The sequence below is a fragment of the Bombina bombina genome, chromosome 6 (genome assembly GCF_027579735.1).
Source record: "Bombina bombina isolate aBomBom1 chromosome 6, aBomBom1.pri, whole genome shotgun sequence".
Taxonomy (NCBI): Eukaryota; Metazoa; Chordata; class Amphibia; order Anura; family Bombinatoridae; genus Bombina; species Bombina bombina.
Window position 1 is genome coordinate 373,485,630 of NC_069504.1, and position 19,655 is coordinate 373,505,284.

The following is a 19,655-nucleotide window of genomic DNA, read 5'->3' on the forward strand; positions in this document are numbered from 1 at the left end:
TCTGACAGTGTTAATTGCAGGCATAGACGACCGCACTATACAAAACAGTGCTGACAAACAGGTCTAACAGTGCATGAAGTTTATTCAGGGCATAATCTGGGTGGAACACTAGCCAATAACTTAAAGCCACATATCGAGGGACAAAGCAGGGTCAGCAGAGACATAATAGGTGGCATTACCTGGATTAATAACATTGAGCAGGTTAAACATACTACCTAGTAATACATGGGCATATGGTCACTATATATTATCTAGCTGAACCTCTTTATGAAAGTGGATCATTACTTTGTAAGCTCACCAAAGAGCTGCAGGAACGGCCATGGCTTCTAAATCAAAACAAACAGAAAGAAAATCAAAGCAAACAACTGAAGCTCAAAACAGCTCGCACCCCCACTGATAGAAGAGATACCAGCAGATGTTACACACCCTATAGTAGCTCAAATGACTGCTTTATTTCTGCCCAAGATGGACCAGTTACAAACTGGGGTGGATGCTTTAGCATCAGAGGTCAAACAATTTGCACACAGACTGGGGCATGCGGAACAATGCATATCGGATGTGGAAGACAGGGCTAACGAAACACAGGCCACAGTTCAGCGACTAGACAGGCAGGTAAAATATCTTACAGACAAAGTGGAGGACTTGGAAAATCGGTCCCACCGCAATAATCTGCGGCTGGTGGGACTGCCTGAATCGGTATTAAATAAAGATCTTATGGATTTTGTGCAAAAACAGCTACCAACTTTGTTAAACATCCCTGCTGAAGCTTTGCCAATAGTGGTGGAGTGTGTGCATTGCATAGGCACGGAACCTTCCACAGTTGATCGTACAGGCCCTAGACAAGTGATATTTAAATTGCTAAACTACGAGGCTAAATCGGTCCTGCTGCAGGCCTATCGTCAACTAAGAGACTTACAGTACCAAGGCAAAAAATTGTTCATATTCCAAGATTTCTCTTTAGAGGTGGCACGCAAGCGTAAAGAATTTGCACCATATTGCAACAGACAGTATGGAGAAGGGCGTAAAGTTGCTTTGTTATACCCTGCCAGAAGGTGGCTTCAGACACCCAGCGGTCCAAGATTTTTTGCATCCCCTAAGGAATTACAGCTTTTTCTATCCAGAGAAGAAAGGATGAAAGGGAATTAGGATGGCTGAATAAAATTGTGTAATTTCCGGAGGGTCTATACCAGACGGAATCAGGAAAGATTCCAACTTTGAAATGAAGATCAAACAGCTTGCAATGAACTCAAACACTTGTTTAGATCCAGGACACTGTCCTATACGGATTAGTTTAAAATTTGTTATGGTGCCTGTTGCACTTATGTTAATGTTATTTGAAACATGGTCAGGACCCACTCCAACACCACACAGAAGAGTTGGGACAGATGTCAGCATCATTTCTAGACAACTCTCAGGTGGACAACTAAAAGATTTCTGGGACGTTATAAATTGTGTCTTTGGTTTGAGATATCGGAGGGGATACATGGTGGTAATGTATGATAGCTGTTTTATTTAGATCTGTATGATGTATTATTGTGTGGAAGTTGTGCACCCTCATGTTCCTCGCTATCTTGAGATATTGTTTACATATGATCAACCTAGCAGACTTAGGATTCCCTTAGGGAATTGGGGGTGGGGGGAAAAATAGGGTAAGATGTATGGGATGTAGGTCGTTACTGATATTGCCACTTCAATGTAATGCTGTTTGGGGGTTATCGTTATTTGTAGCTCTAATGCCTGGGGAATTTGTATTTATATTTGGTCAGCTAGGGCCCAGGAATAGTACCATTGATGGACTGTAAACTAAAGATTATTGCATGGAATGTGGGGGGGATCACGTCTCCTGCAAAGAGATCTATGATCCTTACGCGCCTCAATACACTGCGGGCAGAAGTGGCCCTCCTACAAGAAACGCACCTGACTGAGCTGGAGCATGCTAAACTGCAGAGAGGCTGGGTGGAAAAGGTGAAATATACCCCAGATGCAGGAAGGAAGAGGGGTGTAGCGATACTGTTTAGATAAGGCCTTAATGTCACTGTAACCAAAGAGATTATAGACGCTGAAGGTAGATACATCTTGCTAGAAATAGCCTTCCTGGGCTATAAATACCATCTGTGTAATGTGTACGGTCCCAATAACAGGAAAAAAAACTTTTGTAGACATCTGCAAGATACACTAATGGCCGCAGCAGATTCACCAATCATAATTGGGGGGGGACTTTAACGTAGCAGAGGTGTCATGATTATATATTATCCTAACTCTTTATACAACCTTGATTGCTAACATCCTTGCACCTATCTACTTAACCCCTCCCACGGACAAGGTATATAGGATCAGCTAACCTATTGTTAGTTGCTTAGAATTCTGTCTTGTGCTGCTACCAATCTACTCAGGACTCACTCTCCTCAGCAGCTGCTGCACCTGACACAGGATCTCTGCTCAAACCAAGCCGGCTGTGACGTCACACGCCACCGGAACTCATACCAGCTAATTCTAACTTCTCTACAAGGAATTACCGGTACCGGACCTTCGACTTCTCACTAAAGATTTCTCCTAAAACAGACTATCTAACTTTCAACTCGGTAAGATTCCAACTTTAATCCTTACCTCTATCGATCATCGCATTCCTCAGTCAGTACTGAACTTCTACTAAATGTTAAACATCTCATTACAAAAACCTTCAGTGAAAAGTTTAACAAAGATTTGAATTCAAAACAAATAGATAAAATGATCTTACTAAAACACTGTTGTTATATGACATAACCTGATCAATATTATTGTTTCAGTTTACCGTTATAAGTAATCACACGTGTTATTTAAACTGACATAAAATTCACTTTGCTAAAACTCCTTATAAGTAATTTACTTCTACAACTTCCATTCTCTCAACTTTATATTTTCTTTTGGTTCTTGGAACTGCACTTAGCATTCTCACACTAGTTGCTTAGATGCAGTTTCAGATTTAAACCTAGATTAACTGACAGACAGATATCATATTCCATATCAAACAACAGTTGCGCCCTTGTTACATATATGTTATTGATATCTGCCTTACTACATTCATATATAATTCTTAAGCTGCAGTTGTGGTTCAAAATATATTTTCTCGTTCTTTTTCTGCCTTTTTAGGAAAAGCAAAATTAATTTGTGACATTAATTCTAAGTCTTAATAATGGATCCAGCAGCTTTGTTATCCCATGTGGAAGCCTTGACACAAACAGTAGACAACTTGACTAAAGGCATGACTGTTTTACAACTAGAAAATACCACCCTTAAAAAATATATTGACGAAAAGACTGAATCTTTAAAACTAACATTTAGTGCACATGAGCCTCAACCATCCCCCCCTCAGTATTTCTCTGGTCATAGACATGAATTTAGAGAATTTAAAAACTCCTGTTACCTGTATTTTCAATTAAAATCAAAGACCTATTCCACTGATAATTTAAAGGTCCTTACCACTATCTCCTACTTAAAGGGAGAACCCCGAATTTGGGCAAACTTGTTTTTTGAGAATAATGACCCCATCTTATACTCATTTGATCAATTTTTTAAGGCTATGGGTCAGCTATATGACGACCCCTACAAACAATTATCAGCAGAAACCGCTATGCGCTCTCTGCGCCAGTCTAAGAGACCAGTTGAGGAGTATATAACAGATTTTAAAAAATGGTCATCTGATACGTTGTGGAACGATCTCTCCTTGCGGAATCAATTTCGCTTAGGGCTCTCAGAACCTTTAAAGGATGAGCTTGCCAGACAACCCCTACCTGACACTTTAGATCAACTGATTGACCTAAGCATCACACTAGACAGACGTTTAAGAGAAAGACATTCTGAAAGACAACACACAGACTCCCCTTTAAAACTATCTCAAGTTACTACACTACCCATACAAAACAAAACATCAACTAAGTCTACTACTGTCCCCATGGAGCTTGGGTTTATCAGAGGCCCATTAACCCCACAAGAAAAATTGAGACGAAAAGCTAATGATCTCTGCATGTATTGTGGGGGGTTGGATCATTCCGTCAGAGATTGTACCCAACTTCTACGTAAGAATGGTAAGCCACAGATAATACAAACCTGTTTGTCTGCCAAACAATCACTTACTAATCATTGTTCTCTACCAATTCTGTTACAGTGGGAACACCACTGAATAGAATCTCAAGCAATCCTTGACTCTGGGGCTAGTCACAACTATATTGACCAACACTTTGTGCAAAAAAATAAAATACCACTTGTCAAAAAGTTAAACCCTAGTGTCCTCCGTTTTGTAGATGGTAACGAAATAACTTCAGGACCCATACACCACCACACTATACCCTTGAGAGTCACTACACAGACACATCATACTGAATTTGTCTCTTTTGATGTTATTCCATCACCCCACTTTCCTCTTATTCTAGGTATTCAATGGCTTAAGAAACATGACCCTGATATAATATGGTCATCATCCACTGTGCTCTTTAAATCCCAGTACTGTACTGATACCTGTTTATACCATGATAATTTACTAGTTATGAATCCTGATACTGTACCCAGAGAATATTGGTCTTACTCAGATGTATTTGATAAAAAGGAATCAGAAACTTTACCCCCTCATAGGGTCTATGACTGTCCGATAGATTTACTACCAGGAGTTGATATCCCATACGGTCATATATTCCCTCTCTCAGAACCTGAACTAATTCATCTTAAAACTTACTTAAAGGAAAACCTTCAGAAAGGTTTTATTCGTCCCTCTACATCACCTGCAGCAGCAGGTATATTCTTTGTGACCAACAAGGACCATTCCCTTAGACCTATAATAGACTATAGGGAACTAAATAAACGTACCATAAAGAATAGGTACCCATTACCATTAATTCCCCAACTCATAGATAGATTAAGAGGTGCCAATTACTGCACGAAATTAGATCTTAGGGGTGCTTACAATTTGGTACGAATAAAGTCAGGACATGAATGGTTGACTGCATTCCGTACTCGATATGGCCTCTATGAATACACGGTTATGCCGTTTGGTCTCTGTAACGCCCCTGCAACCTTCCAGTATTTCATAAATGATATCTTCAAAGATTTATTAGACCTCTTTGTAATCATATATCTAGATGACATCCTTATATATTCCTCCACTATCGAAGAACACATAAAACATGTTAAGATCATTTTATCACGACTTAGGGAGAATTCATTATATGTTAAATTGGAAAAATGCATCTTCCACACTCAACATATTAAATTTCTCGGCTATGAAATCTCCCCAGAAGGTATTCAGATGGAAAACAACAAGGTTACCGCCATTCTAGAATGGCCAACTCCTAAAACAAAAAGAGATGTACAGCGTTTTATGGGGTTCGCTAATTTCTATAGGAAATTCATAAAGAACTTTGCACACTTAACTAGACCTCTTACTAATCTTACAAAAAATGTTGGAAAATTTACATGGAATGATACTACACAGCAAGTTTTTGATTTCCTTAAAAAGGCATTCACCACTGCTCCCATCCTGAAATATCCAAATCCTGACTTACAATATATATTGGAGGTTGATGCTTCTAGTTATGCACTTGGTGCAATTCTCTCCCAGAGATTAACTCCGATGGACCCTCTACACCCTGTTGCATTCTACTCCAGAATCCTGAGTCCCCCTGAGATGAATTATGCCATCGGTGACAAAGAGTTGTTGGCTATTAAGGCCTCCTTGGAACATTGGAGACACTTACTTGAGGGTACACTGATGCCGGTGTTAATTTACACTGACCACAAAAATTTAGAATACTTAAAAACCAACAGAACTCTTAGCGCACGACAAGTACGCTGGAATTTATTCTTATCCAGATTCAACTTTCTCGTTACTTACAGACCGGCACAAAAACACAAAAAGGCTGATGCCCTATCACGACACTTAGAAAATCCATTAACTACTCCAGAAGAAGATTCTCTCATTCCTGCTGAGAAAATTTTAGCTCTGACAACGGATCAAACTCAAGACTTCTTAAAAGAACAAAACCTGGATAGCACCAAACCCATAGATAAGCTCTCCCTGCGTCCTGATGGCTTATTGTATCATCAAGAACAAATCTATGTACCCTATTCTCTCCGTCAAACCGTATTAAGCTCTCTCCATGACTTGGCTCTCGTGGGTCATCCAGGAATCACCAAAACACAAGAATTAGTAAAGAGATACTTCTGGTGGCCTACACTATCACATGATGTCTTAGAATTTGTAAAAACTTGTAAAATATGCACTGTCTCCAAAACACCCAACACCTCACCCACTGGGGAACTTATTCCACTACCGACTCCGAAACGTCCATGGACTGACATAGCCTTGGATTTCATAGTCGATTTGCCACTCTCCAGTAGAAACAACACTATTCTGGTAGTGGTGGATCTTTTCAGTAAAATGGCTCATTTTATTCCGTTCCATAAATTACCCACTTCGGCTGAAACTGTGAAACTTCTAATAAATCATGTCTTCAAATTACATGGACTACCTGAAACTATAACCTCTGATAGAGGTACTCAGTTTACTTCCAAATTCTGGAAACAACTATGTCAAGCATTAGGTGTTTCGAGGAGATTAAGTACATCTTTCCATCCACAAACTAACGGCCAAACTGAAAGAACTAACCAATGGATAGAACAATACTTAAGATGTTTCATAAGCGCTAGACAAGATAATTGGGTGGAGCTACTACCCTTTGCCGAGTTTGCTTTCAATAACTCCTTCCATACTTCTACAAAATCTACTCCTTTTTACATTAACTACGGATTCCATCCTACCTTTCATTGGGATGTCACATCTACAAACACCTGTCCTGTGGTTAATGAGATGATAAACACCATTGCCGACTCTTTCTCAATAACTGAACAACATTTACGCTTAGCAAAAGATCGCTACAAAAGATATTACGATAGAAAAAGGATTCCGTCCCCTAACTATCTGGTAGGTGATTACGTATGGTTGTCTACACGCAATCTACGGTTGCCTTTTCCAACAAAGAAGTTATCATCAGCTTATATTGGACCCTTTCCCATCCTTCGAATTGTGAACTCCAATGCTGTCACTCTTACCTTACCTGCTTCAATGAAGACACATCCTACCTTTCACATAAGTTTACTCAAACCCTACCGGCCTCTACGAGACCATAATGTCCGTGACATTCATCTGCCTTCCATTCCAATTCCTCAATCGGAGTATGAGGTTCAGAAGATATTAGATTCCCGTGCAGTGAGAGGTCGTGTACAGTATTTGGTACATTGGAAGGGTTATCCGGATTCGGAGAACTCTTGGGAGCCCTCTTCCAACCTCTCTGCTCCACGCCTCTTGGCTCAGTTTCACCGCCGTCATCCGGACCGTCCTCGACCTGATCCCCGGTGTTGATCCTTGGGGGGGGGGGTCCTGTCATGATTATATATTATCCTAACTCTTTATACAACCTTGATTGCTAACATCCTTGCACCTATCTACTTAACCCCTCCCACGGACAAGGTATACAGGATCAGCTAACCTATTGTTAGTTGCTTAGAATTCTGTCTTGTGCTGCTACCAATCTACTCAGGACTCACTCTCCTCAGCAGCTGCTGCACCTGACACAGGATCTCTGCTCAAACCAAGCCGGCTGTGACGTCACACGCCACCGGAACTCATACCAGCTAATTCTAACTTCTCTACAAGGAATTACCGGTACCGGACCTTCGACTTCTCACTAAAGATTTCTCCTAAAACAGACTATCTAACTTTCAACTCGGTAAGATTCCAACTTTAATCCTTACCTCTATCGATCATCGCATTCCTCAGTCAGTACTGAACTTCTACTAAATGTTAAACATCTCATTACAAAAACCTTCAGTGAAAAGTTTAACAAAGATTTGAATTCAAAACAAGTAGATAAAATGATCTTACTAAAACACTGTTGTTATATGACATAACCTGATCAATATTATTGTTTCAGTTTACCGTTATAAGTAATTACACATGTGTTATTTAAACTGACATAAAATTCACTTTGCTAAAACTCCTTATAAGTAATTTACTTCTACAACTTCCATTCTCTCAACTTTATATTTTCTTTTGGTTCTTGGAACTGCACTTAGCATTCTCACACTAGTTGCTTAGATGCAGTTTCAGATTTAAACCTAGATTAACTGACAGACAGATATCATATTCCATATCAAACAACAGTTGCGCCCTTGTTACATATATGTTATTGATATCTGCCTTACTACATTCATATATAATTCTTAAGCTGCAGTTGTGGTTCAAAATATATTTTCTCGTTCTTTTTCTGCCTTTTTAGGAAAAGCAGAATTAATTTGTGACAAGAGGAGACACCATTAGATAGATTTAGAGACCCTACTAGGCCCCAGGGAGAGGCGATAAAGAAAAGTAAGAACGAGCGTACAGACCAATCTATAATTGCCGATTCCAAACAATCTTTTAACCTACTAGATAGCTGGAGAGTTTGAAACCCAGACAACAGGGATTATACCTGTTTATCCAAGTCACTTCATACACTGTCAAGGATAGATTTTTTTCTTACATCCCCAATGATCAATGCTGGTGTAATAGATGTAGGTATATCTACGATAATGATCTCAGACCACACTCCAATATGGCTGACATTGGGGGAGGCCCCGGACAGATAACACAAAACATCCTGGAAATTCCCCAAATTTCTAGCCCATAGTCATGACTTCAAAACACGCTTGCATACTGCGTGGAATGAGTACGCAACTTATAATGTAGATGCGCGTTGCAGGGAGGATTTATACTGGCATGCTTCTAAAGCGGTAATGAGGGGCGAGATAACATCTTACACTACTAATCATTGTAGAAACAAAAAAAAAACACTAGAGAGATTAACGAATAGGGTGACAACCACGTATTGTAGCTATCTGAACAACCCCACTAATGAAACAAGAACTGATTATTATGAAAATAAAAAAGAGAGGGATACTTACAGTCGTTAGAGGAAACTTACAATATATATAGACACAGGATATTTTACAGGATGGGGAACAAGCCAGGCAAATTACTATCCAATGTAGTGAAAACGTGCACACCCAGAACTTATATACAAGCTATGCGCAAGGGAGAGGTTAGAGCGACAAATACTTCTGAGATTATAGAAATACTGAGGGAATATTACCAAATATTATATAAGAAACAAGAAGCAGACACACAGATACAGGAACAATTATGGGAGAATATAAAACTACCATAGGTCTCGAAGGAGCATATAGAGCAAATAAATGCACCGATAGGGCTGCAGGAGGTGAGGCAGGTGATTCAAAATTCACCGGGAGGTAAGGCGGCTGGCCCGGATGGGCTACCCATAGAATATTACAAACTGTTGCTTGATGAGGTCTCACCAGTAATCAGAGATTTATATAACCAATACCTACGCACAGACAACGTCTCTAGCTCCCTTTTCACTGATGCACACATATGTCTGATACCCAAGCCCGAAAAAGATCATTAGATACCAAGCTCATATAGGCGTATATCGCTGTTAAACAGCGATTATAAACTGCTGACAAAGATAATGGCAGACAGATTAGCGAATATACTTCCCCACGTAATACACCCAGATCAGATGGAGTTCATTAAGAATAGAACTTTGACCACAAACATCAGGAAGGTGCTGGCGGTTGTTAATCATTACTGGGCGGCAAACAAAGGGGGAATGAGAGAGGAAATGCCGGATGCCTGTCTCCTGTCACTAGATGCGGAGAAGGTGTTCGACAGAGTCGAGTGGCCGTATTTGTTTGACACTTTGGGGAGATTTGGTCTTCAGGATGACTTTGTAAACCTGCAACATAAATTATATAATACTCCAAAGGCCTCATTAATAGTAAATGGGCAGCTGTCTGCCCCCTTCTTGCTTGAGAGAGGTACCAGGCAAGGTTGCCCGTTATCGCCCCTATTATTCGATCTGGCTATAGAGCCAATGGCCATCCGTCTCAGGGATTTGTTAGAGGGTATTGAGCTGCGTTCTGTGAAGGTTAAAATTTCGTTATACGCGGATAACATGTTGTTTGTACAAGACCCAAATAAGGCTGCCCCGATAATAATGACAGAGATAGCGAAATTTGGTAGTTTTTCAGGGTTTAAAATAAATGTGGAAAAATCAGAGTTACTTTGGCTGCGTCGGGAGAAAGCAGATTCTACATTAGATTTATAGTTTAAGACAGTGACACACTCATTTAGATACTTGGGTATCCAGATAGCGGCAAACCTCTCTCAGTGTGGTATACACTTAACATCACCCCGATAGTAAGAAACATGGAAGAGACCTTGAGGAAATGGATACATTTGCCATTGTCCCTGATGGGTAGGGTGAGCATAATAAAAATGGTGGTCTTCCCCCGTTTGCTGTTTGTGATGCAGGCGTTTCCTTTGCTACTAAATCGCAAGGACCTCACCACAATACATTCAGCATATTCGAGATTCCTGTGGCAAGACAAAAAGAAACGTATCGGACTTTATAAGCTTTTTAATACCACAAACCAAGGAGGATTAAAGATGCCTAATAAAAAATGGTACAATTGGGCAGCGCTTTCCAAAATAGCTGACTGGCTGACAGGGATTGGTAAATTTACGCATAGGGACCTAGAAGAAGAGATTATTGCTCCGATAACACTAGCATCTCTCCCGTTCTTTAAGCTAACACAACTCTCAGAGCAGGTTAGGAAAAACTTACTTTTCAAAGGGCCAATTCTCGCTTGGAGGAAAATGTCTATGGAATGGGGTACAAAGGGTTCAGATACTAAACTGAAGCCAATTAGAGGAAATATGGAATTTATTCCGGGACTCACAGGGGGGCCATACAAGCAATGGGAGTCGAAGGGCCTTAGGATTTTGGGGCAATTACTGGACAAGGTAAACAAATATGTTCTAGCTGTCGATCAGATTAAAGAAAAATACCTGATACCACAGAAACAATACTTTGCATACTTACAAGTTAGACATTACGTCAACTCTTTGATCAGAACAGATGACTCTGTATGGGACACATCGCACTGGGATACGCTGCACTCATTAGCTAAGCAGGTGTACAGTTCTTTAACCTTTCAGTACAATCTCCTAGTGGCGGCAAAGTCAGACATAGCATTAGACAAGGTTATACAGCAGTGGAGAGAAGGAGACCAGCTTATATTGGGAAAAGATGAAGTGGTTTTGAGTTTTGAGAGAGCTAGGGTCGCCACGATATGAGCAGATATACGGGAAACACATTACAAACTAATACATAGGGCATACATCACTCCACGACAATGGGCTAAATGGACAAACCCAGAGACAAACATATGTAAGAAATGTTCACACCCAGACCCGACTTATGAGCCCCTGTTTTGGTGTTGCCCTAAGTTGGTAAGGTTTTGGAAACAAATTGAGTACTGGCTGCAAAAAGCATTAGGTATAGAGGTCCAGTTTGACTGGGAAGGGGTTTTGTTACTGATGGGGAGCGAGGGAGGTCCAAGCCACACCAGACTAGTGAACAACATACTGTTATTGACCAGGAAATTAATTTTGAAGCAATGGTTGAGTGATAGAGCCCCAACAATGCAACTTTTCAAAACATCACTGACTAAGCAGCTGTTTGTTGAACAGGCGGATGTTAAGGGTGACATGTCAACCCGGATCAGACAATTTTTTAAGAAATGGGAAAAATACATAGTCACACTGACGGTTGGCCTGCAAAGAGAGGTAGTTGCACCATTTGCATCAACCACATATATCTTAGAAGAACAACTAAAAGGGAACTGGTGTATTGTTTAACGACAGCAGTTTCAGGCACCTACAGTTTAGATCTCAAGGAGATGGAGTTAAGACCAGTTTGGTTAGTTTAGTGCAGGTTGGTTAATTAATAAAAGTTAAAATGAATGGAGATCTTGGATATTGATGTGACCATAACTTTTCGGTGCAGAGACAGACAGATGGAGGTACAGGGTACTATTTGCTTCTGTTTTGGTGGCTTAATATGTGTTCTGGAATATAAATAAATAATGCCTGTATGCAATACACACTGTCAATTCATGTAAAACGCTGAATTCTGCACAATAACATTGAATGTATATTTCTGTTGTAACATTCCAAGATTCTCCAAACAATAAAAAACAGTTTTGAAAAAATAAATAAATAAATAACATTGTCTTGTATTTGAAGAACATTGGAATGTGAAATAACACAATTTATGCTTACCTGATAAATTTATTTCTCTTGTGGTGTATCCAGTCCACGGATCATCCATTACTTGTTGGATATTCTCATTCCCAACAGGAAGTTGCAAGAGGACACCCACAGCAGAGCTGTAATATAGCTCCTCCCCTAACTGTCATAGCCAGTCATTCGACCGAAAACAAGCCGAGAAAGGAGGAACCATAGGGTGTAGTGGTTACTGTAGTTTAAATTTAAAAATTACCTGCCTTAAAATGACAGGGCGGGCCGTGGACTGGATACACCACAAGAGAAATAAATTTATCAGGTAAGCATAAATTGTGTTTTCTCTTGTAAGGTGTATCCAGTCCACGGATCATCCATTACTTGTGGGATACCAATACCAAAGCTAAAGTACACGGATGAAGGGAGGGACAAGGCAGGAACTTAAATGGAAGGAACCACTGCCTGTAAAACCTTTCTCCCAAATATAGCCTCCGAAGAAGCAAAAGTATCAAATTTGTAAAATTTTGAAAAAGTATGAAGCGAAGACCAAGTCGCCGCCTTGCAAATCTGTTCAACAGAAGCCTCATTTTTAAAGGCCCAAGTGGAAGCCACAGCTCTAGTGGAATGAGCTGTAATCCTTTCAGGAGGCTGCTGTCCAGCAGTCTCATAGGCTAAGCGGATTAAGCTTCTTAGCCAAAAAGAAAAAGAGGTTGCCAAAGCCTTTTGACCTCTCCTCTGTCCAGAGTAGACAACAAACAAAGCAGATGTTTGATGAAAATCTTTAGTAGCTTGTAAGTAAAACTTTAAAGCACAGACCACATCCAGATTGTGTAACACAAGGATGGAACCACAATCTCTTGATTGATATTCTTGTTAGATACCACCTTAGGTAAGAACCCAGGTTTGGTACACAGGACTACCTTATCCGTATGAAAAATCAGATAAGGAAAATCACATTGTAAGGCAGATAGCTCAGAGACTCTACTAGCCGAGGAAATAGCTACCAAAAAAAAAAAAAAAAGAACTTTCCAAGATAAAAGTTTGATATCTATGGAATGAAGAGGTTCAAACGGAACTCCTTGAAGAACCTTAAGAACCAAGTTTAAGCTCCATGGTGGAGCAACAGGTTTAAACACAGGCTTGATTCAAACTAAAGCCTGACAAAATGCCTGAACGTCTGGAACATCTGCCAGACGCTAGTGCAAAAGAATAGACAGAGCAAAAATCTGTCCCTTTAAGAAACTAGCTGACAATCCTTTTTCCAAACCTTCTTGGAGAAAAGATAAAATCCTAGGAATCCTGACCTTACTCCATGAGTAACCCTTGGATTCACACCAATAAAGATATCTACGCCATACCTTATGGTAAATTTTCCTGGTGACAGGCTTTCGTGCCTGTATTAAGGTATCAATAACTGACTCGGAGAAGCCACGCTTTGATAAAATCAAGCATTCAATCTCCAGGCAGTCAGCCTCAGAGAAATTAGATTTGGATGGTTGAAAGGACTCTGAAGTAGAAGGTCCTGTCTCAGAGGCAGAGACCATGGTGGAAAGGATGACATGTCCACTAGATCTGCATACCAGGTCCTGCGTGGCCACGCAGGTGCTATCAGAATCACCGATGCTCTCTCCTGCTTGATCTTGGCAATCAGTCGAGGGAGCAGAGGAAACGGTGGAAACACATAAGCCAGGTTGAAAGACCAGGGCGCTGCTAGAGTATCTATCAGTGTCGCCTTGGGATCCCTGGACCTGGATCCGTAACACGGAAGCTTGGCGTTCTGGCGAGACGCCATGAGATCCAGTTCTCGTTTGCCCCAACGGAGAATCAGTTGTGCAAATACCTCCGGATGGAGTTCCCACTCTCCTGGATGAAAAGTCTGACGACTTAGAAAATCTGCCTTCCAGTGCTCTACACCTGGTATATGGATAGCTGATAGGTGGCAAGAGTGAATCTCTGCCCAGTGAATTATTTTTGAAACTTCTAACATCTCTAGGGAACTTCTTGTTCCCCCTCGATGGTTGATGTAAGCTACAGTCGTGATGTTGACCGACTGAAATCTGATGTACCTCAGAGTTGCTAACTGAGGCCAAACCTGAAGAGCCTTGAATATCGCTCTTAGTTCCAGAATATTTATTGGAAGAAGAGACTCCTCCTGAGTCCACGATCCCTGAGCCTTCAGGGAGTTCCAGACTGCACCCCAACCTAGAAGGCTGGCATTTGTTGTTACAATAGTCCAATCTGGCCTGCGAAGGTCATACCTTTGGACAGATGGACCCGAGATAGCCACCAGGGAAGAGGATCCCTGGTCTCTTGGTCCAGATTCAGTTGAGGGGCCAAATCTGTGTAATCCCCGCTCCACTGACTGAGCCTGCATAGTTGCAGCGGTCTGAGATGTAAGCGTGCAAACGGCACTATGTCCATTGCCGCTACCATTAAGCCGATTACTTCCATACACTGAGCCACCAAAGGGCGCGGAATGGAATGAAGAACCCGACAGGAATTTAGAAGCTTTGATAACCTGGACTCCGTCAAGGTAAATTTTCATTTCTACAGAATCTATCAGAGTCCCTAGAAAGGAAACTCTTATGAGTGGGGATAGAGAACACTTTTCCTCGTTCACTTTCCACCCATGCGACCTCAGAAATGCCAGTACTACGTCCGTATGAGACTTGGCAATTTGGAAGTTTGACGCCTGTATCAGGATGTCGTCTAAATAAGGGGCTACTGCTATGCCCCGCGGCCTTAGGACCGCCAAAAGCGACCCTAGAACCTTTGTAAAGATTCTTGGGGCTGTAGCTAATCCAAAGGGAAGAGCTACAACTGGTAATGCCTGTCTTGAAAGGCAAACCTGAGAAACCGATGATGATCTTTGTGTATCGGAATGTGAAGATAAGCATCCTTTAGATCCACTGTAGTCATATATTGACCCTCCTGGATCAGTGGTAGGATGGTACGAATAGTTTCAATCTTGAACGACGGAACTTTGAGAAATTTGTTTAAGATCTTTAGATCCAAAATCGGTCTGAAGGTTCCCTCTTTTTTGGGAACCACAAACAGATTTGAGTAAAAACCCTGTTCCTGTTCCTCCTTTGGAACTGGATGGATCACTCCCATAACTAGGAGGTCTCGTACACAGTGTAAGAATGCCTCACTCTTTATCTGGTTTGCAGATAATTGTGAAAGGTGAAATCTCCCTTTTGGGGGGGAAGCTTTGAAGTCCAGAAGATATCCCTGGGATATAATTTCCAACGCCCAGGGATCCTGAACATCTCTTGCCCACGCCTGGGCGAAGAGTGAAAGTCTGCCCCCTACTAGATCCGTTACCGGATAGGGGGTCGTTCCTTAATGCTGTCTTAGAGGCAGCAGCAGGCTTTTTGACCTGCTTACCTTTTTTCCAGGTCTGGTTTGGTTTCCAGACCGTCTTGGATTGAGCAAAAGTTCACTCTTGTTTATTATTAAAGGAAGTTGATGCCGCACCTGCCTTGAAGTTTCGAAAGGCACGAAAATTAGACTGTTTGGCCCTAGATTTGGACCTGTCCTGAGGAAGGGCACAACCTTTTCCTCCCGTGATATCAGCAATAATCTCCTTCAAACCAGGCCCGAATAGGGTCTGCCCCTTGAAGGGAATGTTAAGTAGCTTAGATTTTAAAGTCACGTCAGCTGACCATGATTTAAGCCATAGCGCTCTGCGCGCCTGTATAGCAAAACCAGAATTCTTAGCCGTTAGTTTATTCAAATGAACAATGGCATCAGAAATAAAATAATTGGCTAGCTTAAGTGCTCTAAGTTTGCCAAGTATGTCATCCAATGGAGTCTCTACCTGTAAAGCCTCTTCCAGAGACTCAAACCAGTACGCCGCAGCAGCAGTGACAGGGGCAATGCATGCAATGGGCTGTAGGATAAAACCTTGTTGAATAAATATTTTCTTAAGGTAACCTTCTAATTTTTTATCCATTGGCTCTAAAAAAGCACAACTGTCCTCGACAGGGATAGTAGTATGCTTTGCTAGAGTAGAAACTGCTCCCTCCACCTTAGGGACTGTCTGCCATAAGTCCCGTGTGGTGGCGTCTATTGGAAAACATTTTTCTAAAAATAGGAGGGGAAGAGAACGGCACACCTGGTCCTCCCTAAGTAACACGCGGAGGTGTTCAAGCTTAAATTTAAATGTAGAAATATTAGAATCAGGTATCTTTCCTGAGTCATTAACATCACCCACTGACTGAAGCTCTCCTTCCTCAGCTTCTGCATATTGTGAGGCAGTATCAGACATGGTTCTTAAAGCGTCAGTATGCTCTGCATTTTGTCTCACCCCAGAGCTATCTTGCTAACCTCTAAGTTCAGGTAGTCTGGCTAATACCGCTGACAGTGTATTATCCATGACTGCCGCCATGTCTTGTAAAGTAAACGCTATGGGCGCCCTAGATGTACTTGGCGCCATTTGAGCGTGAGTCCCTTGGGCGGGAGTCAAAGGGTCTGACACGTGGGGAGAGTTAGTCGGCATAACTTTCCCCTCGTCAGATTCCTCTGGTGATAATTTTTTTTTAAAACAGAATATGATCTTTATTGCATAAAATGAAATCAGTACATTTGGTACACATTCTAAGAGGGGGTTCCACCATGGCTTTTAAACATAATGAACAAGGAGTTTCTTCTATGTCAGACATGTTTATACAGACTAGCAATGAGACTAGCAAGCTTGGAAAACACTTTAAATCAAGTTAACAAGCAAATATAAAAAACGGTACTGTGCCTTTAAGAGAAACAAATTTTGTCAGAATTTGAAAAACAGTGAAAAAAATGCAGTAAATCAAGCAAAATGTTTACAATGTATGTAATAGGCTAGCAGAGCATTGCATCCACTTGCAAATTGATGATTAACCCCTTAGTTCAAAAAACGGATCAAAAAAACGAAATAGACTTTTTTTTTTTTTTTTTTTTTAACAGTCACAACCAACTGCCACAGCAAGCTGTGGTCCTACCTTCCCCAATAAACGACTTTGGAAAGCCTTTGAGCCCTTTAGAGATGTCCTATAGCATACAGGGGACTCCTGAGGGAAGCTGGATGTCACAGTTTGTAATTTTAACTGCACCAACTGTAACTTTTATACTATAACAGTGGAAAGCCTCAGTAAAACTTTTTCTAGTCAAAATTTAAGCCAGCCATGTGGAAAAAACTAGGCCCCAATAAAGTTTTATCACCAATGCATATATAAAAATGATTAAACATACCAGCAAACGTTTATATTGCAATATCATAAGGGTATTACTCCTGGGAGTAAGCATGATACCAGTCGTTATTAAATCACTGTATTCAGGCTTAACTTACATTAATCCGGTATCAGCAGCATTTTCTAGTGTTTTCCATCTCTAGAAAAAATTATAACTGCACATACCTGATAGCAGAATAAACTGCACGCCATTCTCTCGCTGAAGTTACCTCATCTGTGTAATCCCCTCAGACATATGTGAGAATAGCAATGGATCTTAGTTACAACCTGCTAAGATCATAGAAACCTCAGGCAGATTCTTCTTCTATTTACTGCCTGAGATAAAATAGCACAACTCCGATACTATTTAAAAATAACAAACTTTTGATTGAAGAAAATAAACTAACTATATTTAACCCCTCTCTCCTACAACATCCTAGCTTGTTGAGAGTTGCAAGAGAATGACTGGCTATGACAGTTAGGGGAGGAGCTATATTACAGCTCTGCCGTGGGTGTCCTCTTGCAACTTCCTGTTGGGAATGAGAATATCCCACAAGTAATGGATGATCCGTGGACTGGATACACCTTACAAGAGAAATTAATAACTCCTGTAGGGTTAGTGCGCAAGTGATAAATGTTTGGTTGGCGCATCATGTTTCACTTGTGCACAAAAGTTTTACTTTCAACTTGTAATGCGCACACTAACCATTTATTTTATTTTAACTTCTATGTCCTTTGATTTGTATAATCTGTGAACAGACACTCTCTGAGTGGTTTAGATGGAAAAACAAATTGATTTAGGGATTGTTGGAGAAGTTCCCTTTTTTTTTTGTTGAGAAAAAATACATAAAAGGGCCAGAAAAAGGAAGGCCCACGGGACAGACTCCCAATTGAGGATAGTCTCTCATAATGCTTGAAAGTTGGCAGCTCTAAGTTAAAGTGCCAGTCAACGTCCAAATTAATGTTACATAATTCTGCACTAACTTTAACCTAAAAACACCTGCAAAAGAAAAAATTATTTCTAAAGATTTAACCCCCCCTAACCTGTACTTACCTTACCTTCCTCGCCAGCCTCTATTGCTCTTCTAGTTTCTTCAACAGCACGTCACAGGCGCGATGTCTCACCACAGGGCAATCGGCTTTCCTATAGAACTACATGTAGCGCACTCCTGCGCTGGGTAATGCAGCCAACAGTAGTGCAGAATTATGTAACATTAATTACAATGTTGACTGGCACTTTAAAGTTATTGCTCTACTGCTTCAACGCAGGATATAAAGAGAGAGTGCTTTGTATTTTACCAAACTCTGGGCTAGGTTACGAGTGGCGCTCTAACTGTTTTGCGCATACGATATCGGGTTTATCATGGCTTTTTGCTTGCATCACAAGAACCGCTCGTATTACAGGTTCAAAGTAAACGCGATTGCTTGTGCACAATCACCATTTATGCTAGAATGATTACTCTGACCTCAGAGCTCTGGTCAACTGTTACATTCATAATAACACTATCTGATAAAAAATATTTTAAAAAATATTGCACAAAAATGCTATAAGGGCTCAAAGATATGAGGTTCCAGGTGTTAGAGAAATAATAGGCAGGCAAATGGCATTAACATAGAGATACATAAATATACATATCTAAATATAAATATATATATATATATATATATATATATATATATATATATATATATATATATATGTTTAATTGTGTGTACATATGTATTTATTTGTATTTACAGACAGATATATACACATACAAAACCATAAATACATATGTATTGTTACAGTTTGGCAATGTGCTTATGTTATAGTTCCATTTCAATGTATATATTGTATGCATGAGCATATTTATGTATTTGTATTATATTCTAGTCATATTATTTAGCCATGAGAAATATATCTGTATATCTTTCTATGCCCTATTTCAGTTACAAAAGTTATGAAGTCTTTTGGTTACTGCCCTGTCTCAAGAACAAAAGCTATACATGCCTTTTTGTTTACCATGCCCTGTCTATCTCAAAGAGAATCAAGATGGTAAACAAAGGAGTTATTTTCTCAGGCTTATTCCCATTCATAAAGAGTCACCAACTGTTTACATGTAAATAGGAGTCTTTCATGTACCTGTTGGGGTGTGGATGGTAAATAACAGGTTATCATGGAGAAAGGAACATCTGACCTTACAATCACAACAGCTGTCCAAGCCATATGATTTATAGGTATCACCCACTCCAATAGCCCCTATTTACATGTAAACAGCTAGGGCCAATAGCATTCA